The 14,415-nt window shown below is 40.8% G+C and overlaps 1 protein-coding gene across 3 annotated transcripts in view; it reads right to left on the reverse strand.

The window, feature by feature from the left end:
• DGKI (diacylglycerol kinase iota) overlaps window positions 1–14,415 on the reverse strand; it is a 507,168-nt gene that overhangs the window by 158,555 nt on the left and 334,198 nt on the right. The gene's annotated exons all lie outside the window — the stretch shown is intronic.

The raw sequence follows: 14,415 nt of genomic DNA on the forward strand, positions 1-14,415 counted from the left end.
GCACTGCTCATAGCAAATATCCTCTTTCAGCAACACAAGAGAAGACTCTACACATGGACATCACCAGATGGTCAACATCGAAATCAGACTGATCATATTCTTTGCAGCCAAAGATGGAGAAGCTCTATACAGTCAGCTAAAACAAGACCGGGGGCTGACTGTGGCTCAGATCATGAATTCCTTATTGCCAAATTCAGACTGAAATAGAAGAAAGTAGGGAAAACTGCTAGACCATTCAAGTATGACCTAAATCAAATCCCTTATGATTATATAGCAGAAGTGAGAAATAGATTTAAGGGACTAGATCTGATAGTCAGAGTGCCTGAGGAACTATGGACGGAGGTTCGTGACATTGCACAGGAGACAGGGATCAAGACCATCCCCAAGAAAAAGAAATGCAGAAAAGCAAACTGGCTGTCTGGGGAGGCCTTACAAATAGCTGTGAAAAGAAGAGAAGTGAAAAGCAAAGGAGAAAAGGAAAGATATAAGCATCTGAATGCAGAGTTCCAAAGAATAGCAAGGAGAGATAAGAAAGACTTCTTTAGCAATCAACACAAAGAAATATAGGAAAAGAACACAATGGGAAAGACTAGAGATCTCTTCAAGAAAATTAGAGATACCAAGGGAACATCTCATGCAAAGATGGGCTCGATAAAGGACAGAAATGGTATGGACCTAACAGAAGCAGAAGATATTAAGAAGAGGTGGCAAGAATACACAGAAGAACTGTACAAAAAAGATCTTCATGACCAAGGTAATCATGATAGTGTGATCACTCACCTAGAGCCAGACATCTTGGAATGTGAAGTCAAGTGGGCCTTAGAAAGCATCACTACAAACAAAGCTAGTGGAGGTGATGGAATTCCAGTGGAGCTATTTCAAATCCTGAAAGATGATGCTGTGAAAGTGCTGCACTCAATATGCCAGCACATTTGGAAAACTCAGCAGTGGCCACAGGACTGGAAAAGTCAGTTTTCATTCCAATTCCAAAGAAAGGCAATGCCAAAGAATGCTCAAACTACCACAAAATTGCACTCATCTCACACGCTAGTAAAGTAATGCTCAAAATTCTCCAAGCCAGGCTTCAGCAGTATGTGAACCGTGAACTTCCTGATGTTCAAGCTGGTTTTAGAAAAGGCAGAGGAACCAGAGATCAAATCGCCAACATCCGCTGGATCATGGAAAAAGCTAGAGAGTTCCAGAAACACATCTACTTCTGCTTTATTGATTATGCCAAAGCCTTTGACTGTGTGGATCACAATAAACTGTGGAAAATTCTGAAAGAGATGGAATACCAGACCACCTGACCTGCCTCTGGAGAAACCTGTATGCAGGTCAGGAAGCAGCAGTTTGAACTAGAAATGGAACAACAGACTGGTTCCAAATAGGAAAAGGAGTACGTCAAGGCTGTATATTGTCACCCTGCCTATTTAACTTCTACGCAGAGAACATCATGAGAAATGCTGGTCTGGAAGAAGCACAAGCTGGAATCAAGATTGCCGGGAGAAATATCAATAACCTCAGATATGCAGATGACACCATCATTATGGCAGAAAGTGAAGAGGAACTAAAATGCCTCTTGATGAAAGTAAAAGAGGAGAGTGAAAAAGTTGGCTTAAAGCTCCGCATTCAGAAAACGAAGATCAGGGCATCTGGTCCTATCACTTCATAGGAAATAGATGGGGAAACAGTGGAAACAGTGGCAGAATTTTATTTTGGGGGGCTCCAAAATCACTGCAGATGGTGATTGTAGCCATGAAATTAAAAGACGCTTACTTCTTGGAAGGAAAGTTATGACCAACCTAGATAACATATTCAAAAGCAGAGACATTATTTTGCCAACAAAGGTCCGTCTAGTCAAGGCTCTGGTTTTTCCAGTAGTCATGTATGGGTGTGAGATTTGGACTGTGAAGAAAACTGAGCACGGAAGAATTGATGCTTTTGAACTGCGGTGTTGGAGAAGACTCTTGTGAGTCCCATGGACTGCAAGGGGATCCAACCAGTCCATTCTAAAGGAGATCAGTCCTGGGTGTTCTTTGGAAGGAATGATGCTAAAGCTGAAACTCCAGTACCTTGGCCACCTCATACGAAGAGTTGACTCCTTGGAAAAGACTCTGATGCTGGGAGGGATTGCGGGCAGGAGGAAAAGGGGACAACAGAGGTTGAGATGGCTGGATGGCATCAACGACTCGATGGACGTGGGTTTGGGTGAACTCCGGGAGTTAGTGATGGACAGGGAGGCCTGGCGTGCTGCAGTTCTTGGGGTTGTAAAGAGTCGGACGCAACTGAGCGACTGAACTGAAGTGAATAAACAAACTAAATAGGCCTTTTAGTACATTACACAATTCAATAAAATGCTGAAACAAAGGTTTCATGTGACTAGTTGGAGACAAAATGACCAAATTTTTAGAAAGCATTTCAAAGAATTTTCTAATTTACTTCCTTGGCCGGAGGCATACAAATATTAAACCACCTGTGGCCAATTTATTTTTTTTCCAATCGTGAAGATTAAAGATTCTTGGTTCTCTCTTGGTTATTTCTCAAGAAATAAATTATTAAACTCAATTCAAAAGAAAAAAGTTGACACATCAAAAATATTTCTCTTTCTCTTAGTAAAACTCCCTTTCTTCCTCAAACAAAAATCAATTTGCTTTCATCCTTTACCAAGAAGCCATCGCTTAATGGGAAGAAAGTTTAGAATGCAGAGTCATGGTCGGGTTGTGGTCAAAGGTAACAATTCATACTTTTTTCAAGGACCTGTGTCTAACTCTGCCTTTCCCAAGATAAAAAGCAAATCCATGCAATTTAGCATTGGGAAACATCTTGTTTATGTTTAAATTTTGACTGTTGTGCAAGATTGCCTATTACAATTAACATTGATTGGCTGCAGTTCAAAACGCACTGGTTTTTCTGCAGAGCTTAGCTATGGCACCCTCTGAGCGACTGTATCAGGTAAAAAGAGGATACAGTGTGAAAACTCTCTGCTTTAAAAGACAGCAGATGGACTTTCCCAGTGGTCCAGTGATTGAGAGTCTGCCTTGGGATTCAGGGTATGCGGGTTCAAACCCTGGCCAGGGAAGTAAGATCCCACATGTCATGGTGTAACTAAGTCCGCGTATTGCAACTACTGAAGCTCGAGTGCCATAGCTAGAGAGCCTGCACCCAGAAACAAAGGAGCCTGCAAGACACAGAGATGATTCCCTCTCTTGTGCAGTGACTAAGACCCAGAGCAGCCGAGAAAAAAAAAACAGCAGAGAAGTTCTGGTTCTAGGTGAGGAAGGTAAGCACCTAACAATCTTTTCCCCCAGTGAATGCAGCCATAAAACCTGGACAGAATGCGTAAAACAGGCATTTAAGAACTCAAAAAATAAATGACGGGGAGAAGACCAGAATATAAAATACATCCAACTAATGGTAAGCTCTCTCCTCCTTTGACCTCTAATCAACCCTAGTCTGGACTCCAAGCAGTACAAAGCCTAAAATGGACCACAGGCAAAGGCAGAGAAAGCTCTAGGAGAGCCCTTGAACTGATGTGAGGATAGGAAAGGGACTATGAATGAGTAGGGAAACTGGGGAACATCTTCCTCTTTTATTCCTGCTCCATCTCACAATTTAGCACTCGGGCAGTTTTGCTGTGCTGGCAGCAGCAATGACAAAGGTCTTAGGTACTTAAAACAAAGGTCTTAGGTACTTAAAACTATCAAGAGAGGAAGATAAACAACAAGATACTACTGGAGAGCACAGGGAATTATATTCAACATCCTGGGATAAACCATAATGGAAATGAATATGAAAAAGAATGTACATACGGATAACCGCATCATTTTGCTGTCCAGTAGAAATTAGCACAAACATTGTAAATCGACTATACTTAAAAAAAAAAAAAACACTTTAAGGAAAGGGAATCTTCCTCTCTGATAAGAGGAGCTGTGGTCCCAAGAGGGTGGGATAAATGACCATGCTGCTCTTTCTCTTCTGGTCCTTCCCTTCCCTGGTCCTGGAGGTGAAGATGGTTTCAGGAGGTATGCAGCAGAATGAGGTAACTAAAGCCTTAGCATTCTAGCTGAAGGATCTGAAAAGGGAGCCTCAAGAAATGGGAAAGTATGGGGGGCAACGAGAGAAAGAGAGAGGCAGGAGCTCAGAGAAGCAACTCCACAGGGACGTCCGTGAACTTGGGTTCATCCCTCAGCTGTAAATGTGTGAATCTGGCCCTAAGCATAGTACCACAGACTTTGGGAACTAAACCTACAGAGCAGACCTCCACTCAGATTCCACCCTGCAACTTGGTGGGGCACACGCCAGACAAACAGGAACAGCACTGCAAAGGCTCTGAAAATACAACTAACGCTCAGATGATGAGTCAGAAGTTGTGGTCTGAAGGCTGATTCCACGGCTTTCTAAAAGGAAGAAATGATTAAGCAAAACACATATCTAACAAAGGCTTGGATCCAAAATACTTGACCATCTTACTCAACAGGAAGAAAACAAACCGCCCAGTTTAAGAAATGTGCAATAGACTTGAGAGGCTGATTCACTATAGAATATATAAAAGCTGGCAAGTAGTCATTTGAAAAGACACTGGTACTAAATGATTACAATTTTAAAATATTGACATTATTCAGTGCTGAAAGAGATGGGGGACAACAGGAACTCTCATACACAGTTGGTGGAAATGCAGAATGGTACAACCACAATGGAAAACAGTGTGTTGATTTCTCGTGAAGTTACCAGATGACCCTGGACTCCCTCCCAGGTGTTTAACCTGGAAAAATGAAAACTTAGTTTTTACAAAACTTGTTAATCAATATTAACGCAGCTCTATTCAGAATAACCCCAAACTGGAAATAACCCAGCTGTCCTTTTGGGTTATTGGGTAAATAAATGAAAACATCCATACAGGGAATACTATTCAGCAACAAAAAGGAACAAATGATTAATATATGAAACAACTCTGATAAATATCAAAGATGTTATGTTTATGCAAAGGAACCAGTTATAAAGGTTGCATATTGTGTGATTCCATGTATACGGCATTCTCTAGAACATAAAACTGGGGCTGCCAATTTTGGTGGCTCAGACAGTAAAGAATCTGCCTGCAATGCAGGAGACCCAGGTTCAATCCCTGGGTCAGAAAGATCCCCTGGAGAAGGAAATGGCAACTCACTCCAGTATTCTTGCCTAGAGAATTCCATGGACAGAGAAGTCTGGTGTGGGCTACAGTCCATGGGGTTGCAAAGAGTCAGGCATGACTGATGCAGCTAACACTTTCACTTTTACAAAACACAAAAATGTAACAATCAGTGGTTGCCAGAGGTTGAGATGAGAGATACAGGGATTAGAGGGTGTGCCCATAAAGGATACAGATTACAAGGCAGCTTTTTGGAATGACAGAACCCTTCTATAGCCCGATTATGATGCTGGCTATATGGATCGATACATGTCTTAAAAGTGGGAAGTATATACCAAAAAAGTCAATTTGACCCTATATTAATTTTAAATATTAAAGTATAACAATAAACATAATAAATACTCAATAAAAGATTATTCACATGAAGTAACCAGAACCTCTATTTGGATGCTTCTCACATTGTGTCATAATTGTGTTAACACTGTAGGTCTATTCCTACAGTGCATCCATTTCTCCAGGGCAGTAACCTTAGCTTTCTAATCTCTTATCTCCAGAATCCCACAGAGTATCTGACATCTAAAGTAGACACTGAATAATATTTTTGAAAGAAAAAAAATGAATAAATTAGATGTAACCAGTTCACATTATTTCATTTTGGTAGAGGAAGAGCCGGAGAGAAACAGAACTTAATGAAAAGAACTCCTAAAAGTGAAAGAGTTCCAGAAAGACTCATTTTATAGTTACACACTTTTGGGGGCTTTTGAGGCATGACCATATAACATTAATATTTATGATTTATGAGATAGTGCATGCATGCAGTCTTCAACAGGGATTCTACTGTAAAGGCATTAATTATAAAGAATTTATTAATTGAGGGACTGCTCTAATAATTCTTTGAGCAACACTGGGGAGGCAAGGGTGAAATGGGTGAAGGAGGTCAAAAGGTACACGCATCCATTATAAAATAAATAAATCCTAGGGATGTAATGTGGTTGCTACATGGTGACTAGAATTAAGAGCATTGTATTGTCAGACTTTATTTTTTGGGACTCCAAAATCACTGCAGATGTTGACTGCAGCCATGAAATTAAAAGACGCTTGCTCCTTGGAAGGAAAGTTATGACCAACCTAGATAGCATATTGAAAAGCAGAGACATTACTTTGCCAACAAAGGTCCATCTAGACAAGGCTATGGTTTTTCCAGTGGTCATGTATGGATGTGAGAGTTGGACTGTGAAGAAAGCTGAGCAAGGAAGAACTGATGCTTTTGAACTGTGGTGTTGGAGAAGACTCTTGAGAGTCCCTTGGACTGCAAGGAGATCCAACCAGTCCATTCTGAAGGAGATCAGTCCTGGGATTTCTTCGGAAGAAATGATGCTGAAGCTGAAACTCCAGTACTTTGGCCACCTAATGAGAAGAGTTGACTCATTGGAAAAGACTCTGATGCTGGGAGGGTTTGGGGGCAGGAGGAGAAGGGGACGACAGAGGATGAGATGGCTGGATGGTATCACTGACTCGATGGACGTGGGTCTGAGTGAACTCTGGGAGTTGGTGATGGACATGGAGGCCTGGTATGCTGAGATTCATGGGGTCGCAAAGAGTCGGACACGACTGAGCGACTGAACTGAACTGAACTGAATTGTCTATTTTAAAGTTGCTAAGAGATCTTAAAAGCTCTCATCATAAGAAAAAACTATTGTAACTACATATGATGATAGATACTGGGTTTCACGGTAACATCTTATAGAAAAAGTTGGATGAACTTTTTGGCCAACTCAAGATTAACTAGACTTACTGTGATGATCATTTCACAATATAAACAAACACTGAATAATTAGGTGGTACACTTGAAGCAATAGTTAGAACTGGACATGGAACAATGGACTGGTTCCAAAATGGGAAAGGAGTTCATCAAGGCTGTATATTGTCACCTTGCTTATTTAACTTATATGCAGGGTACATCATGTGAAATGCTGGGCTGGATAAAGCACAAGCTAGAATAAAGACTGCCAGGGGAAATATCAATAACCTCAGATATGTAGATGACACCATCCTCATGGCAGAAAATAAAGAGGAAGTAAAGAGCCTCTTGATGAAGATGAAAGAGGAGAGTGAAAAAGCTGGCTTAAAACTCAACATTCAAAAAATGAAGATCATGGCATCTGGTCCCATCACTTTATGGAAAACAGGAAAACAATGGAAACAGTGACAGACTTTATTTTCTCAGGCTCCAAAATCACTGCAGATAGTGACTGCAGCCATGAAATTAAAAGATGCTTGCTCCTTGGAAGAAAAGCTATGACCAACCTAGACAGTATATTAAAAAGCAGAGACATTACTTTGCCAACAAAGGTCTGTCCAGTAAAAGCTATGGTTTTTCCAGTAGTCATGTATGGATGCGAGAGTTGGACTGTGAAGAAAGCTGAGCGCCGAAGAATTGATGCTTTTGAACTGTGGTGTTTGAGAAGACTTTTGAGGGTCCCTTGGACTGCAAAGAGATCAAATCAGTCAACCCAAAAGGAAATCAGTCCCTATTTTTCATTGGAGGGACTGATGTTGAAGCTGAAGCTCCAATACTTTGGTCACCTGATGCCAAGAACGGACTCATTAGAAAAGACTCTGATGCTGGAAAAGATTGAAGGCAGGAGGAGAAGGGGACGACAGAGGATGAGATGGTTTGATGGCATCATCGACTCAATGGACATGAATTTGAGCAAGCTCCAGGAGTTGGTGATGGACAGGGAATCCTGGCATGCTGCAGTCCATGGGGTTGTAAAGAGTTGGACATGACTGAGCGACTGAACTGAAGCCAACTTTGGGAATTATAGCTTTTCTCTGATGTAAAAAAAAAAAAAAAAAAGAAAAAGGTACAGAACATAAAACTTGTAGTGAAATAATTCATTTACTTTATTGTGTTCTATTGGATGAAGGCACTAAATACCTTTGATTTGTTGTTATCACTCAGTCATGTCTGACTCTTTGCAACTCCATGGATGTAGCCCACTGAGCTCTTCTGTCCATGGGATTTTCTGGGCAAGAATACTGGAATGGGCTGCCCTTTCCTCGCCCAGGGGAGCTCTTCCTGACCCAAGGACTGAACCTGAATCTCCTATGTCTCCTGAATTGGCAGGCAGATGCTTTACCCTCCCCAGTTCAGTTCAGTTTACCCTCATATATGGTCATACATGATCAAAACAAAAATTTCAAGGTTCTCCTTTATGTAAAGCTGAAATTTCCCCTGTAGGCACATATTAATAGTATGCTGCAATTCCTAATAATTTATGCATTATGTCGTCAAAACCATGACTTCCTAATTAAAAAAAAAAAGTCATTGGAAAGTTAGAGAGAAAGGATAATTCAAGTTGCTTTAGGAAAGTAACGTTTGCTTTAGAAACAGCATAAAGAGGTTTCTCCCAAAGGAAAGATCATCTGTAAAAAAGAGTTGTTCTGAGCAGAGAATAGTTGATACAAGAGTAAAAAAAAAAAGTTTAGCTCTCTAAACTGGAATCCTGACTTTCGTGAGGACCAAGGCAAGGTTAACATGATTCTCAAACACTGCTGCAAACCGCAGCATGAGAGCGGGTATAAGCCAGGTTGACCTCTGCCATAATACTGGCTTGGCCAAAAAGTGAGTGTGGGTTTTTCCATACAATCGTACAGAAAACCCCGAACCAACTTTTTGGCCAGCCCAATATATAAAGACAATGCTTATTATTGTGCTTGGATTTTTTTCTCCACTTTCCTTGCTCTATTGGACAGTGTTTAGTTATCGAATTTTTAAAATAATACCTTAATAAATACTTATTATGCAAGTCATCAGTTATACAGATATAAAATCTATAATATGCATTAATTAACATAGCACATATAAGTATAAAATACTTTAGATCAATAGTCAAGTTTTAAGTGGCCATATCTGTGGTACTGATACACGCTATGAAAACTAACAGGACAGTTCACCTTCCCATAGCATACATGCCTGAAAAAAAAAAAGGGAAAAAGAGCCCCATTTAAATTATATGATGAAAACAAACACAACCAAAGCTTAAATGATGATATAAATATGACAAATATCACCTGCATGTCTGCTGTTGATATTCTCAATTGTTTGAACTCTATCAACAAAGGTGCTGAAAATAATGAACACCGAGAGCCATTCTGGACTCACATTTATTGAACAGGACTTATGTAGAATAATATACCCCAGGAACAGCTGCCAAATTAGAAAGTAAATGCTATTTTCTTGTTGTCTGACCAGTCGATACTGAGTTCCATGAAAGTATAGGGTTGCTGTGCTCAACCCTAAATACTAGGTGGAAAATAGCATCTGACACAGAGCAAGTACAAAATAATACTTTTAGAAAAACATTTTGCAATAAATGAATAAATAAGCATGTTTCCACAAGATTAGAGCTGAGAGTAAAATTATATAATAACTGAACTTTAGGAGTCACATTGGCACATCCCTGGATGTTAGATACTGGCATGGTTCTATTTAGACATGCATTCTTTCATTCATTCATTCCACCAACCAACAAACAGTTCTTTCTAATTTCAGAATACTTTGTGTTAAGGTCTGTGATCAGGACTGGGGATACAAAAGTCACAGGAAGATACTGTAAATGATTTCAAGTGGCCTAAGTGTAGTGCGGGATATACACAGATACAGAGCTAATATAATTAGTACCAATGGATTGTACCTTGAGAACTATAATAAGTACAACATTGTAATAGTGAATTCCAATGAGGACATAACTAGTTCTACCAGAAATAATCAAGGTATAGTTCTTAGCAAAGACAGTTATTCAACTGAGCTCTGAGAAATACAAAGGATACTGGTTGATAAAAAACGGCAGATTATAAATTGTTAAGAGCATGAATTTTGAAAACAGGCTGCAGAAGTATGAATCCTAGCCTATCACTTATTAGCTGTGTGACCTTCCTGAAGTTACTTAACTTCTCTGTTCATCAGATCCCTCATATATAACATGGAGGCAATAATACCACTTATAGCATACGGGTGTTGGGAAGTAAGTTAGTTGATGTATGTAAAGCACCTTTAACAGCACCTGAAACATAATACAAGTATATGTAAGATGGAGAAAAGAAGCAAGGGCAAGAAAGAAGCAATAGCATAAAAAAGTCCTGAAGTGCTAAAAAAAATAATTTCTTTCTGTTCTTCACACACACAAAAAAAGCATAAAGTATGCTAAGTACAAACTACTACGTATAAAATGCATTTTGCCAACTCACTGACAACTTTGGGTCATTGATCATTTACTACCACTATGGATGCTCAACCTGGAAAAATGCACAGATGCACATACATACACTGAAAGCTCCACACATATCAATAACTTCAGGGGACCATCCACAGAATCAAGGATAGCGGTGTGTCTTTGCACATATGTACACTGAAAGCTCCACACATATCCATAATTTCAGGGCTCCATCCACAGAATCAAGAGTAGCGGGTGCTGCTTCAAGGTCAGAGCCATAGGTGATGGAATGATCTAATGGGTTTACTTTCCACAGAAACCAAAGCTTGGTATGGAATTTCATACAACCCTGTGCAACTTTGGACCCTGAAGTATCTAATCAAAAAACTTAAACTGTGAACTCATAGAAGACTGAGATGAACAGAACACAGAGAACTTCACAGCTGTGTCTCAAATCAAAGAAGGGCTAAAGTGGACAATCGCAGCAAGGTGGTTCTTTGTCTGAGAAGCAGACCTGTGAAGGACGAGGATGCAGGTCCTCTGGCCCTGAAGAGGAGATGAAGCTGAGAGACACAATGTAAAAACAGAACGGTTTTGTACTCACATGGTGAAGGAGCCTGGGGGGGCAGACACTCTCCGCAGGTCCGCAGCTTGCACCTGATGGATACTAGAGGCAGCAGGGAATGAGCAGCGAAGACAGTCAGCAAAACAGCGTGGACAGACAGGGAACAAGCCGGGAGAGAGAAAGAGAGACACACAAAATTTAAACAGAACTTAAATGAGCACGTCACCAAACAGTGAATGAAAAGAAAAGGAAAACCAAGCCAGCCACAGAAAGAATCCAAAAAGCCAGTGATAGTGACGAAGCCAACGGGACACATGGCAGGGCTGGTGCTCAGGCAAGCCGCAGAGCGGGGCACGAGGCAAGGCGCCTGCAGCCGCTGCAGGAGCGCGGATGCTGCGTGGGGCTGCGGGGCCCCACGGTCCTCTCTGGCTCCAGGTCTCAGAGGGCATCCATCTGTGCGTGTGCACAGACACACACACTCACATACACACACACACGAGTGGTAGGCTGGCCCAGTCAATTCATCTTTGAGCAGAATCAAGGTAAGCTGAATCGGTTAACAAATAGTCCTCATGATTCCAGGGCTTTGTTGAAATGTTCATGTCAAAAGAAAAACCATCTCGACCAGAGCCACCCAACAAAAACTTACAGGTCATACCAAGAAAGCCTAATTTCATCACAATGATGCTATAATTCCACTGATACTCTTGGCAGTGGAGTGAAACCATAGATTTCTCTCTCTTCTCTATCCCTCGTTTAAAAATTAAAATAAAAGAAAGGGTCTTCCATGGCTACCACAAAAGATAAAATGTGGAACTGAAGAAATGAAACCCCGCATTTCCTGTTACTTTTATGTTATTAGTAACAACTCTTACTCTCTCAGACCATTTGAATGGTTTCAGTGTAACACTCTTCCCCAATCCATCTTTCCCTATAACCCTACTCCCTCATTTCTGCTGGGTATGTAAATTCTCATATGAAGCCTCCCACGAATTAACTCCTTATTATCCTCAAAGGGCTATCAGTTATCACCAATAGTACTTTTCAGCAGCCCAGGATGGGGGAACCCAGTTGCCCAATTCAGAGTCTGCCAACTGAAAATCTTTCCCATGGAGTATGCAGTCACCCTTCACATTGTTGTCTTAATTGCTAGAGAACTCAGGCTAAGATCTTCCTAAGCACCTGAGTTAATGTAGAACTTCTGATCTCCTTCAAGAGTGCCTTTCAAATAGCAAGATCAGGTTTATCTGGCTACCACGTTACTAATACATGAATATGAACCTAGACAAACCTGCTCAATTACTTTTGGGGTGGATGATATTTATTAGAGTCATATCTGAAGTAGATTCATAAGCCATAAATGACATATAAAGGCATATGCTCCTATATCAATGGGGTGGGCAGAGGAGGGGGTAGTGAGCCTAATGGGCCTAGCTAGTCTTTTAGTTTGTATAGTAATAGCAAATGGGATCACAAGCCAATAAATATTTGTTAGAATTTTTTTTTCTTTCTTTTTTTTTTTTTTTTTGCAGAAGTAAAGATCTAGGGGCATCATGAAAACCATTTAGCTGTTTCTCATGGGATTTTCTCCAGCCATCCATGTATACCAGATCTTGAAATTATTAAGCATATATCTTCCATTTACTACCATAAAATACGATCAAGAGGTTTTCTATATTATTTTTATACTCACAAAGTTTTAGATTTATGTTATTTTGGAATCAATTTCTGAGAAATGCAACAGATGGAACATTATAGATCTGATGCATGTGGGAGTCCCTTGTTCAACATGTAACATTAAGACTCAGCACACTGACGGGCACTGGGGACCCTGCGAGGAAAACCCCAGGGTCTCCCCCCAGAGCAGAGGAGACAAGTCAGCCAGTAATGACACTAGTTTTGATAAATGGTGTCACAGAGCTAACAAGAGCACTGCAGGGACGCTGAGTGGTGTATTTAAGGGCCGGAAGCAGAAGGCAAAGGATTCTCAGGGAAAGTGATATGTCGATGAACTCGAGCAAAAGCCAACAGATGAAAAGGAAGGAAGGGACAAACTCAAGAAGAGCAACAGGAGAGCAGAAATACGATGATGTTCAAGACAGGCCCGACTGCTCTCTGTCTTGACTGCCAAGGTGAACTTTGCACAATGGAGGCCTAAAGAATGAAAAGCTTGAAGGACTCAGAACGCGGAAGAAAACGCCTAGGAAGGTATCAGTGGCCAGGCTTCCCTTACACTGGAAACGCCACTTGGAAATTTAGTGGAAAAAGCTGGATTTCCAAACAGCAAGAAGCAGTCTAATCACAAAGGGTGAATAAGAGTAGTGGCTGACAGATTTTCTAAAAATGCAGTGTTGAAGGATAATTTTAATAATAAGTAGGAATCTAGATCTTGGCTAATCTTTAAGATAATATATATATGTCCTTTTAAGAAATGGACAGAATATTATTACTGCCATTTCCCAGAAGTCTATCTTCGAGTCTGAGGCTGCTTAGATGGAGGCACCACTGCCCCCTAGTGGCACGTGACTGCATTTTTGAGATGAAATGGCTTCTTGAACACCCTCGCAGCTAAATCTGTGAAGTCACTTCATATGTACCACATGTACCAAAAAAACTCAACTCTTTACATTTGATTTTAATACATGAAGAAAGCCCCAATAAATTCTTAATACAGTTTCTGAGCAAAAACAAATTTTTTTTCCTCAAGGGCAAAAATTGTTTGAAACTAAACAACCCAAAATAATTACATGTCTGATAAGGCTATTAAGGGTAGAAGCACCAAGCATGAAAATGAGAGCTGTTTGGCTGTAGATACTAAGAATTTTTAGCCCTGCTAACAAGTGATCTACAAGTGACCCAAAACAACCTGGACTATCTCAGAGAGGACTTATCACTTTGTAGTTCAGATTTTCTCTCCAACCGATAGTTCACAGCTTAACTCTGAACATTTTTAAGAGACAGTATGGCCAGCTGTATACTACTGCTGACACCTTGCCTGAAACTCCTGAAGTGTATATCCAACCTAATAGCAGGGAAAGGCAGAGGACAGAAAAAGCAACCAAAATAACCCAAGAGTTTCTCTAGCTGCAGAATGTAAACAAAATGAAAAAGGCAACTACACCAGCCCTCTGGATAAGGATCTAGGAAAAATGCTGGGGAAGTGCAGAGTGATTCTCGAATAAGAGGGTGCAGAGGAGAGAAGACCCCTCAAGCTTAGGAGCAGAGGCTACAGAGGAAAACGCTTTATGAGCCCTGTCGAATGCTACTCTTCAACGTCTGCCTTTTCAGGACAGGGGCGGAGCTTTGGCAGACAGCGATGACCCCTGTGTCGTGGGTTCATTCTAGGCACTTCTGTAGCTGTCACACTGACTCAGAAAATACCTTGGTAAAGCATGCCCTTGCTTCGCAGGCACTAGAGGAAGCCAGCCATTCAGTACAAATACAGAACCATGCATCACGGGCCACGAACAGGAGGAGCACCTCCGAGGGTACCTCACTGTGAC

Source organism: Ovis canadensis, chromosome 4 (assembly GCF_042477335.2).
Source record: "Ovis canadensis isolate MfBH-ARS-UI-01 breed Bighorn chromosome 4, ARS-UI_OviCan_v2, whole genome shotgun sequence".
Taxonomy (NCBI): domain Eukaryota; kingdom Metazoa; phylum Chordata; class Mammalia; order Artiodactyla; family Bovidae; genus Ovis; species Ovis canadensis.